This window comes from Mirounga angustirostris, unplaced genomic scaffold (assembly GCF_029215605.1).
Source record: "Mirounga angustirostris isolate CCGP_5_RB_7025 unplaced genomic scaffold, mMirAng1.0.hap1 SCAF_9, whole genome shotgun sequence".
NCBI lineage: Eukaryota > Metazoa > Chordata > Mammalia > Carnivora > Phocidae > Mirounga > Mirounga angustirostris.
Window position 1 is genome coordinate 110,672,222 of NW_026991717.1, and position 21,747 is coordinate 110,693,968.

General features: G+C 33.8%; 1 protein-coding gene across 14 annotated transcripts in view; it reads left to right on the forward strand.

Annotated features, from left to right (window-relative positions):
* Nucleotides 1-21,747, forward strand: part of GPHN (gephyrin) — a 624,049-nt gene that overhangs the window by 254,308 nt on the left and 347,994 nt on the right. The window lies entirely within an intron of this gene.

The following is a 21,747-nucleotide window of genomic DNA, read 5'->3' on the forward strand; positions in this document are numbered from 1 at the left end:
TAATCATTCATTTGCTCACATTATTTTCAAATCAGTTAATGTCATTGGTCTTTATTATGTAATATACTATTAGTTTCAATATGTCTGGTGTTCTGTATAGCCAATATCAGAAATTAATCCAATAATTATATTCTAGCAGGGGAAAAAAAAAACAGGAGTGTGAAAAGACCCATTCCAACTTTATATATATTCATAAAATACTTTGGTTGACAGAAACCTTAAGTCCAATCCAGCTTGTGTTGCTATTAACTTAAAGAGGAGACATAAGAGAAGGAATAAGTTTGAGAGGAAAGAGGGTAAGTTTTGGACTTATAAATTTGAGGTCCCTCTCAGATAACCAAATACCCATTAAGGCATTGGTTAAATCAGCCAGAACCTCAGAAGAAAGATAATTTTATCTTTCAGTTGATACTGGGATTTGTCCTTATCCAAGAATTACTTGAGAGCATGCTAGTTAATGGAATCACCTAAAAAAGCTCTATGAAGTAATAGCAGTAGACCAAAACTGTTGACCTGTCCAAGAACCTGTCCAAGGATTCATATGTTTTTTTTATTAGTTTAATTAATTAGAAGAAACATTGCTATGTTTTATAGTGACTTTTCTCTAAAGAAATAATTTTTTCATTGTGTTTTTTGAAATTCTAGAATTATAAGAGTTGTCCCTCAGGAGATTCCTTCAAAAAAGCATGATTCATGATGACATTACTATATGATTTTTTAAAATTAATTACTGGAATTATATCTAAAACAGCTTCAGAGAGTTTGAAGCCTGAGGCATAAAAGATATGAAATTGATTCTTGTTTCAAAAGTGTTAGAAGAAAACTTGCTATAAAATATTTCATCAGCATTTATTTGATGGCACCATTATCATTTTCAACTGAAATCAGATATAATCTTTTTGTTTTGATTGGAGAAAATGTGAAACATCTGGTTGTAATGTTCATTTTAGTTGGCAAATAACTGAGTAATTTTAAATTATCTGAATAGTACAATTGAGTTTAAATTTGAAATACATCCACAATATACCATGTATAAATAAATATACATGTGTATTTTTATTATTAAAATATGATTGATTAATAAAACATAATTCAATTTTTACAAAGTATGGTAATCTTCACAATATTTCTAGCACCAGAAATTATTATTTAGTTCATACATAGTTTAAATTAAGTATTTGTTGATTGATTACAATAAATCACCACATAGCGGATGGATGGCCAAAAGCTTAAGAGGTAAAGTGCAAATTCATTCCTGGCCCAATCATGACCATCTGTTCCACCCAATATCCTGAGTTCTTATTATTTCATTTAGTTTTATTTTTATACACATCCCTAAATATTATAATTTATTTGTGTTTCTCTTTGAATTTTATATGAATTGAATCACAATGTATACATTCTCTTGTGCCTTCTTTGGTTCAACACTGTGAGATTTATTCATATTGTTATCTATAGCTAAAATTTTGGGGGGGTTTGTTATTATTATTATTTTCCTCTGTAAAATACTCCATTGTGCCACAAATTATTGAGACATCCTACTCTTGAGGGACATTCACCTTGCTTCCATCTGGAGCTATTATGAAAAATGATGGTATAAAATCTTATAAAAGCATCCTGTGTAAGAGTTTCTTTGAGGTGTATACTGAAAAATGGAATTCCTGAGTTTTAAATAATGTGTATTTTCAACTTTTCTGTATGAAATCGAACTGTTTTCCAAATAGTTATGGCAGGTATACTACCACCTTGGGTGTATTTATTTTAAATAGAAATGTTTAGATATTCTTTATCTGTAATTTATATTGGTATAAATTTATTTTTATATATGGGATGACTAAACTTACAAAATATTTTTCAAATGTATCTTTATTTTCCCAGCCCAATTTATTGAAAAAAACAAAAAAACAAATTGTCCCCCACTGGTTTGAATTGCCTCATTTATTATATAATAAATTTTCATATGCCTTGATACACACATACACATACATAAGTCTGTCTTTTCCTGAACTTTTGATTCACCTATCTATTTATTCCATTGCTAGCACCATACTGTTTTGGTTATAGTGCTTTTTTTAACATAATAAGAAAGGTTTGTGGGGTTTTTTTTATACTGTTGACTCATATATTAATTGCTTCAGGTAATATTATAGTAAGTTTATCAAGTTCCAAAAGTATCCCTACTGAGGAAACTTGTGGTGCTAGCCAAATACAGTAGCTCTGTTCTTCCCAAATCTTTTCTTTAACGACTAAAAATTCCTGGACATTGTAAAATAAACAAGCATAGAAAGACTCTGAAGGAGGAAGAAGAAATCAGACTTTCTAAGGACTTCAGGACTTGAGGAATGACACAGCAATGAGTTAGCTGGGTTTCCTTTTTGCCTCCTATTTACTCTCAACAGGACACTGATGAAGGCTCCAATCTGGAAACACCAACAGGCACAGACAAAACAAAACAAAACAAAAACACTTAGGAAATCCTGTCATTCAAGCCATAGGACCCAGGATAGGGGTGGACTAACAGAACAAAAGCCTTTGGCAATACTCACCTTACTCCAGCCAAACACCAATGGGAAAACTACTTAGTTCCCCCACAGTTTTAGCACAGCCAAGCAGGAAGCTGATCTTCCACCTCACCCCTGCTACCCACAGAAGCAGATGGCAAAGCTTTGAATCCCTCCCCTGGTAGTGTTTATTGGCAGGACAGGTGGGGAGCTGTTCAGTCTCCCACACTCCCACAAAATAGACAGTGCTCTGATTTCCCTGCTAGGATAGGATCTTCCATCAGCTCAGGGAAAACAGGCTGTGTTCTGCTTTCTATGACACGATATTGTTAGTGGACTCCAGTGATGAGCTGAGTCTCTACCTCCATCCAGCAGCAGTAAGACTAAAGAGACCACGCACGGTAGAGCTACTCACCACTCTCCTTTACCTTCCCTTTCCTGTGTCTCTGAGGCCTATAAGGGAGATGTGACTCCATCCCTGTCTGCATCAATAAGGCTGAATGAGATGGGGATAATTGATATTCCATTCTTAGTAAGTTTTAACCTTCTACTTCCCCTCTTGGTGTCAGCGGGGCCCAGCAGGGAGGTGAACATCTACCCCTACCAACAATGTGAAGCAAAGTGTGCCCCACTTTTTGGCCAAGAGAGGACCTAAACTTCTACCCTACTGTCTTTAATGAAGCAATATAAATGAGTGCCTCAATTTTGCCAGAGTGGTGTCAGTGGGACCCAGAAAGAAGCTGAACATATATATTTATATTGCCCTCATACAATATTATAACAAAGGGACATCTGCTAAAAAAGATTAAATAAGATTGAGAGTTTCATAATATCCAAAATGTCCTGGGTACAGTAAAAAATCATACCAAGAACAAGGAAAATCACAACTTCGGGGGGGGGGGAAACAGTCAACAGATAACAACACAAAGATGAATCAGATGTTAGAATTATCTGACAAAGATTTCAAAGCAGTTATCATAAAAATGCTTCAACAAGCAATTACTAATTTTCTTGAAACAAATGAAAATAGAAATTACAAAAAGGAACAAAATGTTAATTACAGAACTGAAAAGTACAATCACCAATATAAATGGCTGATTGGGGGAGGGTAGTGGAAAACAGTTGTGCCAGAAGGAAGTGGAACAACATTTTTCAAGTGCTGATATAAAGAACTGTCAATCACAAAGTCCAAATCCAGTGAAATTATTCTTCAGTAATCAAAGGGAAATGAGGACACATTCAAACAAAAGAAAACTTAAAGAATTTGTCTCGAAAAAACCTACCCTGTATGAATGGATAAATAAATTCTCCAAAGAGAATTGGAGAGGAAATGAAAAAACTTAAGAAATAAAAGGAGGAGAAAAGGAAAATGATAACAGAAAAATGCTTGAAACTTCAGAAAGGAAAGAAAAACAGCAGAATAGATAAATATAGTAGACTGTCTTTTCTTATGGTTTTCTTAAGTCACATTTGACGGTTGAAGCAAAAATTTTAACACTGTATGATGTGGTGCACAATGCATGTAGAGCAAATAACACAATATTTAAAATGTAGCAACGTAAAGGGTGACTAAATGGAAGTAAATTTTCTGCATTTCACTTGAAATGATAGATGTTAATACAACTAGACTGCAATAAGTCATATTTGTAATTATAATATAGAAAGTATCCACTCAAAGCAACCACTAGAAACAATGTACAAAATGATATACTCAAAAACACTGTAAATTGAGATGGAATCCTAAAGTTTGTTCAAGTAATCCCCAATTAGGAATGAGAAACAAGACAGAAACAGAAGACAAATAATAAAATGACATGTTTAAGTCCTAAGATATCAGTAATTACCTTAAATATAAATAATTTAAATATACCAGTGGAAAGACAGAAATTGACATAATGGGTTTTTAGAAATGATCCAATATATGTCATTCTCAAGAAACTCATTTCAAAAATAATGACATAGGTGGATTGAAAGTAAAAAGATATACTATGAAAATATTAATTTTTAGAGAAAAGTTCTCAAGTCAGTAATTCATATTTCTTTCTCAAGAAACTAGAAAAAGATGAGCCAGATATTGTCAAAGCAAGACCAGTAATACTCAAGAATTGGTATCAGTGAAGTTGAAAACAGTAAAACAATGGGGAAAAAATCAATGGAATAAATAGCTGACTCTTAAAAACTCAATAAAATTGATACACACTAGACTAAAAAAGAAAAAGGAGAAAAGATAAAATTACTGATACCAGGATTGAACAAAGACTATCACTACAAATCTTCCATCAATTAAATGGATAATTAGAAAATACTATGAAAAATTTTATACTCCTAAATTGGACAACTTAGCAGAAATGGACCACTTCCTCAAAACCCACAAACTACCAAAATTAACCAAGACCAAGTAGACATTATGTGTAGTCTTATAACCATGAAAGACATTAAATTCATGATGAAAAATCTCCTAAAAAACAAATCCGCATGCCAGATGGTTTTACTGGAGAACTCTACCAAACATTAAAGAAGAATTGACATCAGTTTTAGCCAGTCTTTTCCAGAAAATACAAGGGGAGGAAATACTACCCACCTCATTTTATGAGGCTAGTATTACTCTGCTAATAAATCAGAAAAACATAGTACAAAAAATGAAAACTGCAGACCAGTACTTACCATGAACTCAAAATCTACAGATATTACCAAATCAAATCCAACAAGGTATTAAAAAAATTATACACCACTACCAAATGAGAATTATTTAAGGCATGCAAAACTTGTCCAACATGGGAAAAGTAATCAGTCTAATCCACCATATCAACAAGCTAAAGAAGAAAGATTGTATGATTATATCAATTGATGTAGAAAAAATGTTTGACAAAATCAAAAAATCCATTCATGATAAAAAAAAAAAAAACATTCAGCAAACTAGGAATAGAGGGAAACTTCCTGAACTTGATAAAGAACATCTACAAAAAACTTACTTTTAAAACATACTTAATGGTGGAAAAAAAAAATGAGTGCTCTCCTTTAAGATCAGGAGCAAAGCAAGGTTGTCTGCTGTCACTACTTTTTTCCAACTGAGTACTAGAAATTTTAAGTAGTACAATAAGGCAAGAAAAGTATTAAAAGGCACAAAGGTTGGCAAGTAAGAAACAAAACTCCCTATTTGCAGATTGTATGATTGTCTACATAGAAAAAAGTATCTACAGAAAAATTCCTACAACTAATAAGTCAAGTGAGTTAATTTGGGGAATGTAAGCAACACACACACACACACACACACACAAACTCCAGTTGCATTTTTATATGCTCACAACAGTTGGAAACTGAAATTTAAACAGTACTATTAACCATCACTCTAAATAAAGTTGAATACTTAGGCATACACTGAAGAACACACATATGTTAATCTGTATGCTGAAAACTACAAAACGCTAAAGAAATAAAGGAACACCTAAAAAAATGGGCAGACAAGCTATATTCATGAATTGAGAGATTGAACACACTAAAGATGTCAATTCTTCCCATATTGATATATATAGTTTTATGCAATTCCTATCAAAAACCCAGCATTTTCTTGTAGACATATAATTATGTAAATTTATTCTAAAATTATATGGAAAAGCCTAGGTCCTAGGACAGTTAACACAATTTTGAAAAAGAACAAAGTGGAAGGACTATCCAATGATACTCTATCCAGTGATGAGGTTTACAGTAATCAAGACAGTGTAGTTTTGGTAGAAAGACAGACATGTCAAACAGAATAGACAACCCATAAGACTTACACAGATATGTTCTTTATTTTTAAGATTTTATTTATTTATTAGAGAGAGAGAGCATGCAATAGCAGGGGGAGCAGCTGGCAGAGGAAGAAGTAGGCTCCCCACTGAGCAAGGAGCCTGATGCGGGACTCGATCCCAGGACCCTGGGATCATGACCTGAGCCGAAGGCAGATGCTTAACCGACTGAGCCACCCAGGTGTCCCCACAGATATGTTCAATAGATTTTTTAATAAAGCTGCAAAAGCAATTCAATGAATAACCTTTTCAACAAATGATGTTGGAACCATTGGATATCCATAACCCAAAAAAAATGAACCTCAACCTAAATCTCACACCTTGTACAAAAATTAACTCAATTTTAGCCATTCTGAGTGGTGTGAGGTGCTATCTCATTTAGTTTTGATTTGTATTTCCCTGATGATGAGTTTTGTTGAGCATCTTTTCAGGTGTCTGTTAGCTATCTGGATGTCTTTAGAAAAATGTCTATTCATGTCTTCTGCCCTTTTCTTAACTGGAGTATTTGTTTTTTGAGTGTTGAGTTTGATAAGTTCTTTATAAATTTTAGATACTAACCCTTTATCAGATATGTCATTTGCAAATATTTTCTGCCATTCCATAGGTTGCCTTTAAGTTTTTGTGATTGTTTCCTTCACTGTGCAGAAGCTTTTTATCTTGATGAAGTCCCAATAGTTTATTTTTACTTTTGTTTCCCTTGCCTCAGGAGACATATCTAGTAAGAAGTTGCTACAGTTGATGTGAAAGAGGATACTTCTGTGTTCTCCTCTAGGATTTTGATGGATTCCTTCCTCACATTTAGGTCTTTCATCCATTTTGAATTTATTTTTGTATATGGTGTAAGAAAGTGGTCCAGTTTCATTCTTTTGCATGTTGCTGTCCAGTTTTCCCAACAGCATTTGTTGAAGAGACAGTCTTTTTTCCATTAGAGATTCTTTGTCGAAGATTAGTTGGCCATATAGTTGTGGGTTCATTTCTAGGTCTTCTATTCTATTCCATCAATCTGTGTCTGTTTTTATGCCAGTACCATATTGTCTTGATCACCACAACTTTGTGATATAACTCGAAGCCTAGAATTGTGATGCTTCTAGCTTTGCTTTTCTTTTTCAAGGTTGCTTTGGCTATTCAGGGTCTTTTGTGGTTCCATACAAATTTTAGGATTGTTTGTTATAGCTCTGTGAAAAATGCTTGTGTTATTTTGATAGAGATTGCATTAAATGTGTAAATTGCTTTGTTTAGTACAGACGTTTTAACAATATTTGTTCTTCCAATCCATGAGCCCAGAATGTTTTTTCCATTTTTGTGCCTTCTTCAATTTCTTATATTTTTTAGTTTAAAGGCCTTTCATCTCTTTGGTTAAATTTATTCCTAGGCATTTTATTCTTTTGAATGCAATTGTAAGGGGGATTGTTTCTTGATTTCTTTTTCTGATAATTCATTATTAGTGTATAAATTTAACAGATTTTTTTGCATAATAATGTCATATCCTGAAGCTTTACTGAATTACCTTATTCTAATAATTTTTTGGGTGCAGTATTAGGGTTTCTATACATAGTATGTCATCTGCAAATAGTGATAGTTCTCCTTCTTCCTTTTCAGTTTGGGTACCTTTTCTTACCTAATTGCTGTGGCTAAGGCTTTTAATACTACTTCAAATAAAACCAGTACGTGCTGATACCCTTGTCTTATTCTTGATCTTAGATAAAAAACTTTGAGCTTTTCACTATTGAGTATGATATTTGCTATGAGTGTGACATATATGGCCTTTATTATGTTGAGATACACTCCCTCTATACCCACTTTGTTGGGGGCTTTTATCATAAGTGGAGATTGTATTTTGTCAAATGCTTTTTGTGCATATATTGAGATGATTATGTGATTTTTCTTTCATTTTTTAATGGGTATAATGTTGATTAATTTGTGTTTGTTGAACCATTCTTGTATCCCTGGAATAAAGCTCCACTTTGATCATGGTTTATGATCTTTTTAATGTATTACTGAATTCAGTTTGCTAATATTTTGTTCAAGATTTTTGCATCTCTATCAATATTGGATTATAATTTTTATTTTTTGCAGTGTCCTTTTCTGGTTTTGGTGTCAGGGTAATGCTGGCCTTATAAAATGAGTTTGAAAGCATTTCTTCCTGTTCAGCTTTTTGGAGAAGTTTGAGAAGGATAGATATTAAATCGTTTTTGAATGTTTGATAGAATTCACCAGTGAAGCCATGGGATCTTTTTCTTTGGGGGATGTTTTTGATTACTGATTCAATCTCCTTACTTGTGATCACTTTATTTATGTTTTCTGTTTCTTCCTGATTCAGTCTTTAAGATAGTATATATCTAGGAATTTATCTTTTTTTTTCCCCCTAGGTTGTCCAATTTGTTGGCATGTAATTGTTCATAGTAATCTCTTATGATCCTCTATAGTTCTGTGGTATAAGTTGTAACTTCTCCTCTTCATTTCTGATTTATTTGAGCCCACTCTCTTTTTTTCCTGGGGGAATCTAGCTAAAGTTTTATCATTTTTGTTTATTTTTTCAAAGAACCAGCTCTTAGTTTCACTGATCTTTCCTTTTGTCTTTTTAGTCTTTATTTCATTTATCTCATTCTGTTATTTATTGAATCCTTCCTTATACTACCATTGGGCTTGGTTTGTTCTTTTTCTAGTTCCTTTACCAGTATAAATTTAGCTTGTTTGAGATTTTTCTTGTTTCCTCAAGTAGGCTTGTATTGCTATGAATATCTCTCTTAGAACTGTTGTTGCTTCATGCAATAGATTTTGGTATTTCCTTTTTTTGTTTTCATTTTTCTCAATTTTTTTTTTACTTCTTTTTATTTCTTTGGTGACCCAGCGGTTGTTCAGTAGTATTTTGCTTAATCTCCAAGTATTTGTAATGTTTTCCAATTTCCTTCTTGTAATTGATTTCTAGTTTCACATCATTGTGGTAGGAAAAGATGCTTTATATGATTTCAGTCTTCTTGAATTTATTGAGACTTATCTTATGGCCTAACATGTGGAGTATCCTGGAGAATGTTCCATGTGCACTTGAGAAGAATGTGTATTTGCTGCTTTTGGATGGAGAGTTCTACATATATCTATTAAGTCCATCTGATCTAATATGTTATTTAAGACTGGGGCTTCCTTATGATTTTCTGTCTAGATAATTTATCTTTTGATGTAAGTAGGGTGTTAAAAGTCCCCTACTATTATTATATTGGTGTCAATTTCCCCCTTTAGGTCTGCTAATAATAGCTGTATTATTTTGGTGCTCCTGTGTTGGGTGCTTATACATTTATAAATGTTATATCTTCTGCTGCATTATCATTATGTAATGCCCTTCTTTGTCTTTTGTTGCAGTCTTTGTTTTAAAATCTGTTTTGTCTGATGTGAGTATAGCTATACTATTTGCATTTACATGGACTATCTTTTTACATCCCTTCATTTTCAGTCAGTGTATATCTTTACGTCCAAAGTGAGTCTCTTGTAGAAAGTATGTAGATGAGTCTTGTTTTTTTTTTTGTCCTTTCAGTCACTCTACATCTTTTGATTGGAGCATTTATCCATTTTCATTTAAAGTAATTATGGATGGGTATATACTTCTTGCCATTTTGTTCTTTGTTTTCTGGCTGTTTTTGTAGTTCCTCTCTGCTGCTTCTCTCTTGCGGTTGTTGTCTTTCTTTAGTGTTATGTTTAGATTACTTTTATATTATCTTTTGTGTATTACTATAAATTTTTGCTTTGTGGTTACCGTGAGGTTCACATATAACATTCTAAGTATAGAACTGTCTATTTAGGTTGATAGCAACTTAAATTTGAATACATTCCCAAACTATATTTTTACAACTTCTCCCTAAGTTTTATGTTATTATTTTTTATTTACTTTTGAAGTTTTTTTTATTTATTTGACCGAGAGATAGAGCCAGAGAGCACAAGCCAGGGGAATGGCAGAGGGAAAGGGAGAAGCAGGCTCCCTGCTGAGCAGGAAACCCAATGTGGGGCTCGATCCCAGTCCCCTGGGATCATGACCTGAGCTGAAGGTAGACGCTTAACCAACTAAGCCACCCAGGCGCCTCAAGTTTTATGTTTTCAAAGTCACATTTTACCTCTTTTTATTGTATGTGTGCCTTAACCAATTATTTTAGTTTAATTTTGTTACTTTTGTTTTTTACCCTTCACAGTAGATTCACAAGTGACTTATCTACTATCTTCACTATATAGTTATCTTTTCTGGTGAGATTTTTACTTTTATATATTTTCTTGTTATTATTTAGTGCCATTTCTTTTCTGTTTAAAAAATTCCCTTTAACATTTCTTATAATGCCAGTTTATTGGTGATGAACACCTTAAGCTTTTGCTTATCTGAAAGATTCTTTATCTCTCCTTCAATTCTGAATGATAATCTTGTCAGGTAGGGATTTCTTAGTTTGAATTTCTTCTTTTAGGACTTTAAATATGTCATGCAACTTTCTTCTGACCTCAAAGTTTTGCCTGAGAAATCTGCTGATAGCTTTATTGGGTTTCCCCTGTATTTAATAAGTTGCTTTTCTCTTGCTGCCTTTCAGATTCTCTCTTTATCTTTAACTTTTACATTTTAATTAGAACATGTCTTGATGGGTCTTTAGGTCCATTTTTTTTTTTTTAACTCTGGGCTTCCTGGACATGGATGTCTATTTCTTTCCCCATGTTAGAGAAGTTACAGCAGCTATTTCTTTTCTGTCCCTTTCTGTCTCTCTATCTCTTCTCCTTCACAAATGTTATCCCACTTAATGTTCTGTCAGTCTCTTAAGTTGTCTTCATTTAAAAAAATTCCTTTTTCTATTTGCTGCTCTGTCTGGGTGAGTGCTAATGCTTTGTTTTCCAGCTCACTGATCCATTCATTCTTCATTTCAGTAGTCAACTGTTGAACTCCTCTAGTGTATTTTTCAATTCAGTTACTGTATTTTTTAGTTCTGTGTCTTCTGTTTGATACTTTCTTATATTTTCTGTGTCTTTGTTAAAGTTTTCACTGTGTCCTTCCATTCTTCTCCTGAGAGTTCAGTGAGCACCTTTATGGCCATTATTTTGATTTATTTATCAGATAATTTATCTCTATAACGTTAAGGCCTTTTTTGAGGTTTTGTCTTGTTTTCACAACTGGAAAATATTTATCTGTTTCTTCATTTTGCTTAACTCTCTGTTTACTTCTATGTATTAGGCAAAACAGCTACCTCCTCTCAGTCTTGAAGGAATTGTCTTATGTAGGTGATGAACCTTTTCAATTACCCTTGCACTTGTTCTTGGTTATCTTTTGAACCTCTGTGATTGTCTAAATATGCTGATTTATTTTTGATATGTCCTTGTTTTTGAGGATCTTTCAAGACTTCTCAGTGTTCCAAGAGAAGGAATCTCATTAGCATCTACTTTCAGGCTGAGCAGAAGACCCTCGGGCAGCAGGTTAATGGTTCAGTGTATTGTCTATTTTGGTAATTTTACATTTGCACTTGAAAAAGTCTGAACCTTCTGCAGTGCTGGATTTAGTGTTGTATATAAATAACTATGAGGGAGATTTATCTATTACTCCTTTTAATTATGTCAAATTCTTCCGTATATTTTTTGTAGCTCTGTTACTGTTTATAAATATTTTTATATCTGCTTATTGAACTGATTCTTTTATACAAAATATTCTTTTGTACAAAATATCCTTCATCTAACATTTCTTGCCTTATAGTGTACTTGGTTTGATATAATATTGCTACAACCACTTTACTTTGGTTGATGTTTGCATAACGTTTATTTTTCTATCATATACTTTTGTCCTTTCTTGTTATATTTAAAATATAAATGTCTCTTATAAGCATCTTCATACTTTTTCTGAAACACTTGTTTTTCACTTACAGCATGTAGGCCATTTACATTTATTATAATTATTAATATAGTCTTTATTGTTTGTTTCCTATTTGGCTCATTAGTTTCTGTCTCCTCTCCTTTTATGTTGTCCTTTAGATTAATAGAGTAGCTTATATTATTTAGTTTTTTCCTTTTATTAATTTGTTACATATAGTTTGAGTGGGCTTTGTTGTGGGGGTTTTTTGGATTTTTTGCTGGCTTTTTTTTTTTTTTTTTTTTTTGGTGATTTATCCCAGGGTGCATTACAAATATGCACCTGTTACCTTATTAATACTAATCATCACGGGGCACCTGGGTGGCTCAGTCATTAAGCATCTGCTTTCGGCTCAGGTCATGATCCCAGGGTCCTGGGATTGAGCCCCATATCGGGCTCCCCGCTCCGTGGGAAGCCTGCTTCTCCCTCTCCCACTCCCCCTGCTTGTGTTCCCTCTCTCGCTGTGTCTCTCTCTGTCAAATAAATAAATAAAGTTAAAAAAAAAATACTAATCATCACTTTTGCCATTTCCCATAGTAACTTGGGGAGATTTTTAAACATTTCTTTTGACTATTGCTTCTTCCCATTCTGTCTTCTCTTTTGGGGGTTTAATTATACAGATATTAGACCTTTTGAAAGTATGTTCCACATATATGGTTTGCCCTGTTTGTTCATTCTTCCTACTTTCTCTACATCAGTTTATACCTTTTTTGTTTATTTGTCTTTAATATTCTTGCATTCTACAGCATTTTTTCTTTTGACCTATGTTTATATTCTTTAATCCTGATAAACCTATCTGTTTAGACCTGAGTTCCAGTATATTGTATGTATGTGTCCATTTAATTTTTTTCTAGATTCTAATTTTCTGTTGAAATTCTCCATCATTTCATCTATTAAAAAAAAAAAAAAAACTTTCTTCTCTTTTCTTGAATGTATTAATTATGGTTTACTTTAAAGTTCTTGGCTGCAAACTCCCCAAGCATCTGTTATGGGGTTTTTCATCTGTGTGTTTGTTTTTGTTTTTGTTTTTTTTTATCTTAGTATTGGGTTCTATTTTCTTGCATGCCAAATAATTTTTATAAATTTATTTTATATGTTAAAGAACCATATTGTTTGTAAATGATTTATCGCTCATCATAGAATGTCTCCCTTTCTACTGATAGGCAGAATGTATGAGAAACTGATTACTCCAGTCCAGTCAGGAATTGATCTGGTTTAGAGCTGGATTGAGAATAGTGGGTTTACATCCCTTTATTCCTGAATGGCAACAGGAGATTTAGCTCTGATAGGCATAGGGTCCAGCCTAGCTCTCTTACCTGCAGCCTAACCAATATAAGCCTCAAAAACTGGCAAATATCTTGAAGGGGAAACTAGCATTGTTCTATGGTCAGGCTTCCCTAGCAGGCCTTTGTTTTTTAAGCACCATGAAGAATGCAAAAGATTTTATTCTGTCTTTAATCTTGTTGTCTCATTTTACAGCCTTGTGTACAGCACCACAATCTAGTGGTTCTAAGGAGAAAAAAGCCATGTGTTTGAGTGTATTCAGATTTCTAATTTCTAAATGCCTAAAAGCTTTCTGGTTTATTTTCCTCCCAGTAGAGACTCTCCTCATGGAAAAGCTGATGGTCAGCCCTTTGACCCAAATCAGCAAATACCTCCAGTAAGGATGGGTTGCTGGGTAGATGTGAAAAGCTGGAGAATGTTAGTTTAACTCAGAAATGTTTTCCCATTTCTGGAATTTTACTTTGTCTAATTTATTGCTTCTGTAGTTCTCCTATGTCTTTAAAAGTAAGATTTTTGTAATTATCTGATTTTGTTTACTTGTTACTGTATGGTATTGACCTGCTGTGACCTACTGCATTCTGCCCAAAAGCAGGAATCCTTTTATATTTTTTTTAACTAATTATTGCCAGGATATAGAAAAACTGTTTGGTTTGTGTATAAATCCTTTATTAGTGAAACACTTTTATTATATCTAGTAGTATATTAGTTGATTAAGCTTTATTAAAGTGAAATTATAAAGTAAAATCATTTTGCCAGAATTCTGGTTTGTTTGTTTAATGTTTGATCTATCAGGCACTGTTGTAAGTGCTTTACAAATGCTAACTTGTTTTAATTTTCATTAAAAAAAATAAGGTAGGTATTATTATTGTTCCTGTTCATAAGTGAGAAAAATGAGGCAAACAGAGTTTAAGTGATATGCCCCAAATCACACAGCAACTTGTGGTGGAACCAGATTCAAACTCAGAATCTGGATCCTTTTATCATCATAAGAGTTGTATTAGCATAGATATAAAATATTATTTACCTAGTCTTTCTACGTGAATACTGCAAACCCACTTAGAAACAGATTACTTCAATGTGTTATTTTCTGATACCCCCTTCATCTCTTTTTTTCCCCAAGTTTTTATTTAAATTCCAGTTGGTTAACATACAGTGTAATATTCATTTTAGGTATAGAATTTAGTGATTCAGCACTTACATACGGTACCTGGTGCTCATTACAAGTGCCCTCCTTAATTGCCATCATCTATTTAACCCATCCCCCTACCCACCTCCCCTCTGATAACCATCAGTTTGTTCTCTATAGTTAAGATCTGTTTCTTGGTTTTCCTGTCTTTTTTCCCCACACTGTGTTCATTTGTTTTGTTTCTTAAAATCCACATATGAGTGAAATCATATGGTATTTGTCTCCGACTGACTTATTTCACTTAGCATACTACTCTATCCATGTTGTGTCAAATGGCTGAGTAATATTCCACTCACACACATACACACATACATACATACACAGATACATATATATGGGTGTGTGTGTGTATATACATATACACACACATACAGACACGCCACATCTTCTTTATCCTTTGTCAGTGGGCATTTGGGCTCTTTCCATAATTTGGCTGTTGTTGACAATGCTGCTATAAACATCAGGGTGCATGTATCCCTTTGATTTATTATTTTTGTATCCTTTGGGTAAATACCTAGGACTGCAATTCCTGGATCATAGGGTAGTTCTATTTTTAACTTTTTGAGGAACCTCCATACTGTTTTCCAGAGTGGCTGCACCAGTTTCCATTCCAACCAACAGCGTAAGAGGGTTCCCCTTTCTCCACATCCTCGCCAACCCCTATTATTTCCTGTGTTAATTTAACCATTCTGACAGGCGTGAGGTGATATCTCAGTGTAGTTTTGATTTGTATTTCCCTGATGATGAGTGATGTTGAGCATCTTTTCATGTGTCTGTTGGCCATCTGTGATACTCCCCTCTTTTAATTGGAATGCTATTCCTAAATTTCCTTAAATCTCTCATTCACCCGTTTATTTATTCAATAATAATAATAATAATGTATTTAACATTTGTTCTTTTTGTGTATTTAAACTCTGTTATGTCATCCAGTTTCATAGCTTTTGTGTTCTATTTCATAAGTTAAGCTTTTTATTGAAGTATAATATTCTATATGAGTTGCAAATTAAGAAAAGTATACAAATTATAGGTATGAAGATAAATTATCACAAAGTGTAGTTATTGTTTTGTTCAAGTACATTTGGATTGTTTCCAGTTTGAGGCTAATATGAATAATGCTGCAATATATGATATTGAACATTTATTTTGGTGCACACATGTATACATAGACCTTAGATATTCACCTAACAGGCTAGATATGACCTAGAAATACTATTCATAGAGTATGGAAATGAATAATTTTACTAGATTCTAAAGTTTTCCCAAGGATATGTATATATTTATAGTCTCATCATCATTTTTTGAGAACTCCAATTTGCTTCACATTCTCACTAACATTTAGTACTGTCAGGCTTTTTTCATTTTACCTGTTTCAAAATAGTGATACCAAAATTTGTTTTTAATTTCTATTTTCCCAATAACTAAGGATATTGAGCATCTTTTTACATATTTATTGACCATTTGGGTGTCCTCTCTTGTGAAGTGACTATACACATCTTTCACTTTTAAAGGATTAGGTTAACTGTATTTTTCTTATTTATTAATAGGTGTTCTCTAAATGTTCTGGATATGTGTCCTTTGTTTGATATATGTATTGCACATTTATTCTCCCCCTCTGTTGCTTCCCTGTTTACTTTCTTAAAAGTGTCTCTGATGAATAGAAATAACTTAATTTTAAAATAGGTCATCTTGTCTATCTTTTCAGTTATATTTAGTAAATAAATATTTGTTGATTAAATGAATGACCTGAAGATGTTCATTGTCTAGTAGAAGAGACAATTTTATTTTATTATAAAATGTAATTTCTGTATTAAATATATGTATAAATTTTTTTTTTTAGAGTACAGAGGAGACAGTGACTAACTCTGGCTAGAGGGTGAAGGAATTCTTCATAGAGAATATGATGGAAAGGACTTCTAAAGAAAGAAAATGTGAAAAATGACACTAAACATTAATAAACAGTGTTTTTAGAGAAGTACAAAATGGCTGAAGTCGAGGGGTTATTAATAATTACAGGAGATGAGGCTGGAAAATTAGGTTGGAGTCACATTGTAAATGATTTTAATGTCTTAGAGAGGGAAGCTTCTAAAAATTTTGAAGCAAAGACATTTCCAGATTTATTTCAGAGGATTTATTTTCCTTATCAAAATGAATTTGAGGGAGGTATAGAGTCAGAGGTCGAATACTTAGAGGATACTGTATGCCAATCTGGATGAGCAATGATAAAGACAAGGTTCATGTTAGTGGCAACAGTAATGAAAGTATGGAAGGTATATCACAATAGTTAATAAAACAGGCTCTGCACCTTAATTGGATTGTGACCTTGTGTGTATTTTAACCATTCTGTGTTTTCCTAAAAATACAGATAACAAAAGCCTACCTTTGTTGAATTACAAGACCTACCTTGCTGTGAGAAGTAAATGTAAAGTACTTAGCACAGTACCTAGTACATAGTAAACACAATGACAGCTATGTGGTATGTTCCAAGTAGACTTGAGTAATGAGGAATAGAAATGGAGATTAATTCAGGTTTTTAGCTTAGACAACTTCATGGAAGATAATGCCAATCTCTGAGCTAAGGAATTCAAAGGAAGAATCCTATTTGGGGGGATTGATGAATGTTGGTGGTCTTTAAAACATACAAGTAAGATCCTGCTCTAAAAATGTATTCATTCTCCCAACCAACCAATTTAGTGCCTTTGTCTGATTTATCCACTGTTAGTGATTTTCATCTTTCTGTCTTTTTTTCTGGTACTATTCACTTCATTGAGAGTTCCTTTTTCTATGCTATCTTCTCACAGTAAGAGAATCCAAGAGGAATAATAGGAAAAAATAAATGTATTTTAAGTATAATAAATATTGAATTTATACAGGTCTTCTCTCTACTATATTTCTGATCATTTAGTTTCCCTCCCTTCTTTTTTTACCCAGAACTTACAATTACTCATTGTATATTGTGGAATAGGTAATTTTCCTGTGGACATCAGAACCATTTGATTTCTAGTTCTTGACTCTCTGAAAAGATACCTGTATTTTTTGCTGCCTATAAATCAATGTTCTATATTTCTCTTACTAATTATTACATAATATTTATACAAAAGTATTGGCTAAAATTTTAACAGAACACTATACTTTCTTTAACTTACTAAAATCAATTTCCTCTGCTATTTTTACTAATAGACATTTAAATTATATTGTAACATCTTAAAGATTCTTTTTATCACTCAGATTCTAATGGAAAACAAAACCACAGTGATAGTTATTACTGTGTAAGACTTACTATAAATCAGACCTTTTATATTCCACAGAGTGCTAAATATCAGTGAATAAAACTGTTCTAGATAGTTTTTGTTAAGGAAATTTTTAAGTAGAATTAAAGTAATTATATAATATACGTTATCCATGCTTAATTATTTGTCTAGCTATACTCAGCCTGGAATAAAATGTTCAAAGGAAAACCCATATCATATACAAAACTTGGTCAGAGGTGTATCACTGACATTTGAGAGAAGGTGATATAATTGTGACAGAAATTCTATTTCCTGCCCATTATATAATTTCAATCTGAAGGTGTATTTTTACGTTACGTTCTCACATTAGTATATACAGAAACTTGTAATAAATAATGTGGTTTGACCAAATATCTTTGCTTCCTTAAGAAGTTTTATAATGTGTGTGGATGTACACATGTGTGCATATAAACAGGCACCTATTTTTTTAAGTTTTTATTCTGTATCCAGAATTATAGTAGATGCTTTTCATGTTCTCATTTACTTTATACTTTCTAACAGTGACCCAAGTTTCAAAGAGTTTTAGTAACTTGCCTCTGGAACCAAAGCTAGTTAGTCGACTGGAACTGGAAGAACAGACACCTAGATCTGTCTAACACCCTTTCCATTACCTCTTATTCTACCCCAGTGCCTCACAGTTAGAAAATTTATAAAAGTAAATGTTGTTGGTTATAAATTAAAAAAAAAAAGCTAAAAGCATAAATATTTATCAGTAGGGTTTTCAAATTAAAATATACAGACTATTGGTTGACCTAAAAATCATTATAGTGAGCTTATTCATGACATATTGTCAAAATGAAAAAACAAGTTAAAAATATCCGATTGTGTATGTGCATCTCTGTGTATCCATGTGTATTTATTTATGTATAGAAATTTGTGTGGAAGGATGATTAACGTAAATTTAAAATGGGTTATTTTTGCTAAATTTTTAGTGATTTTCAATTCTTCATACCTTTTATGTTGATTGAATTATTTTTGTCTTTTTAATAAGTATGTTTTCTAGAATCATAAAAAATCACAGCCTATTCTCTTTTGGGGCCAAAAATTTAGAAGCAGAATAAAAATAGAAATAGGTTAAAATACAAAACATTTATTTTTTCACCAACTATCATTTCTAGAACCTACTTTAAAATTATGAAACAGGTGATATATTTAATCAAATTTCTTTCACATAGCCACTTACTTTGTTTTTATATTGCCTGTTCTACAACAGTGAGTAGAATGCTTGGAATGCCAAACTCATAGAGGTGGTACTATATTTTATGGATAAATAAAATAATAAGTGTTTAACTTGCTTTACAGGGAAGTTCTACTCCAGTATTGCTCAGTAGCTCCTATCAGAAGCTCCTATCTGTTACCATAAATAGTTATAAACTCTAGATTAAACAAAAACATAACTATCTGAAAGCACATAGTAACCAAAAGCATGAAGATTCTATCATTTGGAAGAAGGCTCTAGTTGAATATCACATATTTATAACTTTTAACCTGAGAGTAGGTCCCAGTCTGGACTACCTGGTAGCTAAAACCTACAAGCTTACTGGCTAGAAGAACAGAGTCTGGGACAACCACAACTGCTTTAAAGTTGGGAGGGGGAGTGGATAACCTGTAAAGGAGATAGCCAAAGGGAGGAGCCTCAAATTCTGTAAATAAGCATAGGTTTCTGGCTGACTTCCGAACCATGAATGTGCTGGATAAACTACAGGCAGCACAATTAGGACTAAAGGAATTTAATTGAATTTTGAATTGCCATCCACTGCAGAACAGATGGAGTTTGCAATTCAGTCTACCCAAGTCATCTACTTACTAGAATAAAAACAAATCAACATTCTTCAAAACAGTATAACAAAACCTAGTGTCTCTTCAATATATCATTCACCATGTCCAGAATACAGTCCAGAATTATTTAACATATTAAAAAACAAGAAAATGTGACCCATTCTCAAGGAAAAAGATAATCAACTGTCACTAACCCAAAGATGACCCAGCTATTTGAATTAACAAAGATTTTTTTTTTTTTAATTAGCAGATTTTTAAAGCAGTTCTATAACCAGGCTCAAGGAGTAAAGGAAAATAGGCTTGTAATGAATGATGAGATATAAAATATTAGCAGAAAAAATAGAAAATATTAAAAAGAACCATATCAAAATTGTAGAACTGAAAAATATAATTGCTGGAAAGTGTTTTGAAAGTATCTTTTGTCTTTAAATAAAACAGGTTTGGGGGGAAGGGAAAAGATGGCAGAGGAGTAGGGGACCCTATTCCAACCAGTCCCCTGGATTGAGTGGGATATCTACCAGACCACTCTGAACACCCATGAAATCAGCCTGAGATGTAAGTAGATATATCTGGATCTCTACAAACAGAAAATTGCAGGCAGTTGGTTTTGAGGTATGAAGCAGGGAGCCGTAACCTCAGGCAGATATCGGAAGATAAACGGAAGGGGGAGGGAGCCTTCGGGATCCTGTACCACCAGTGCGCAAAGCCTACCCCGCTGGGGACAAGGCACAGACTCGCAGACCGGTAGCAGTGGGGAAAGGACTTTAGGGCAGCCCTGCTGGACTGAAACCTGGAGCCACACAGGCGTGCGTGCAAACTGGGGTCAGCTGGCGGTTGTAGAAGAACAAACGGCAGAGATGTGCCTGAACTTTGAGGCAAGGACTGGGAGCGCTGCTGAGGGGCAAACAACCCAGGAGGCTGCAGTTTTTAGCAGCACAGACAGAAACGGAGATAGTATGGCCTGGAGAGCTCACTGAAGAACAGACTGCGATCTCTCTGTTCTGAGGCAGAGGGTTGGAAACCATCTCTTCTGCTCTGACTCTCGAAAGAAGCCACCAGGGAAAGCCACCAGAGAACAAAAGCCCCCAAAAAACGTTTTTCACTGACCCCATTCCCCCCTCCACAGGGGGCAAGGCAACTCTGCCCAAACAGATTTCCCTGAGTAACGGTGTGGCAGGCCCCTCCCCCAGAAGACAGGCTGGAAGAACAAGAGGCCTACAACCCTAAAGTCCCTAAAAAACAGGTGCATCTTGCTTGGGTTATGGTCAGTAATTTGGACCCTGTACATTCCCTCAACCACCCTTCAACAGAATGACTAGGAGGGAAACCCCCAAAATAGGGAAGACTCAGAGACTGTGACTTCTGCCACAGAATTACAAATGGATACAGATATAACCAAGATGTTGGAAATGGACTTCAGGATAACAGTTATGAAGATGATACCTAGAATGGAGAAATCGATTAATGGCAACATAGATTCTCTAAGGGCAGAAATGACAGCTGAACTGGCAGAACTTAAAAATGCTATCAATGAGATCCACTCTAATCTAGATATTCTAAAAGGTAGGGTAAACGAGGCAGAAGAATGAATTAGTGAACTAGAAGAATAATTGATAGAAAAGAAGAATAAAGAGGAGGCCTGGGAGAAACAGCTTAAAATGAAACAAACATCCATGTCCTAGAGGCAGAAAGGGCCCCTCCCAAGATCAAGGAAAACAGACCATGTAATAGTAAAACTCACAAATCTTAGAAACAAGGAAACCATCTTAAGGGCAGTTAGGGGGAAGAGATTCCTTACCTACAGAGGGAGGAACATCAGAATAACGTCAGACCTATCCACAGAGACCTGGCAAGCCAGAAAGGGCTGGCAAGACATATTCAGGGTACTAAACAAGAAGAACATGCAGCCAAGAATACTTTATCCAGCAAGGCTGTCATTTAGAATGGATGGAGACTTGCACAACTTCCAAGACCGGCAGAAACTGAAAGAATGTGTGACCACTAAGCCGGCCCTGCAAGAAATATTAAGGGGGGGTTCTATAAAAGGAGAAAGATGCCAAGA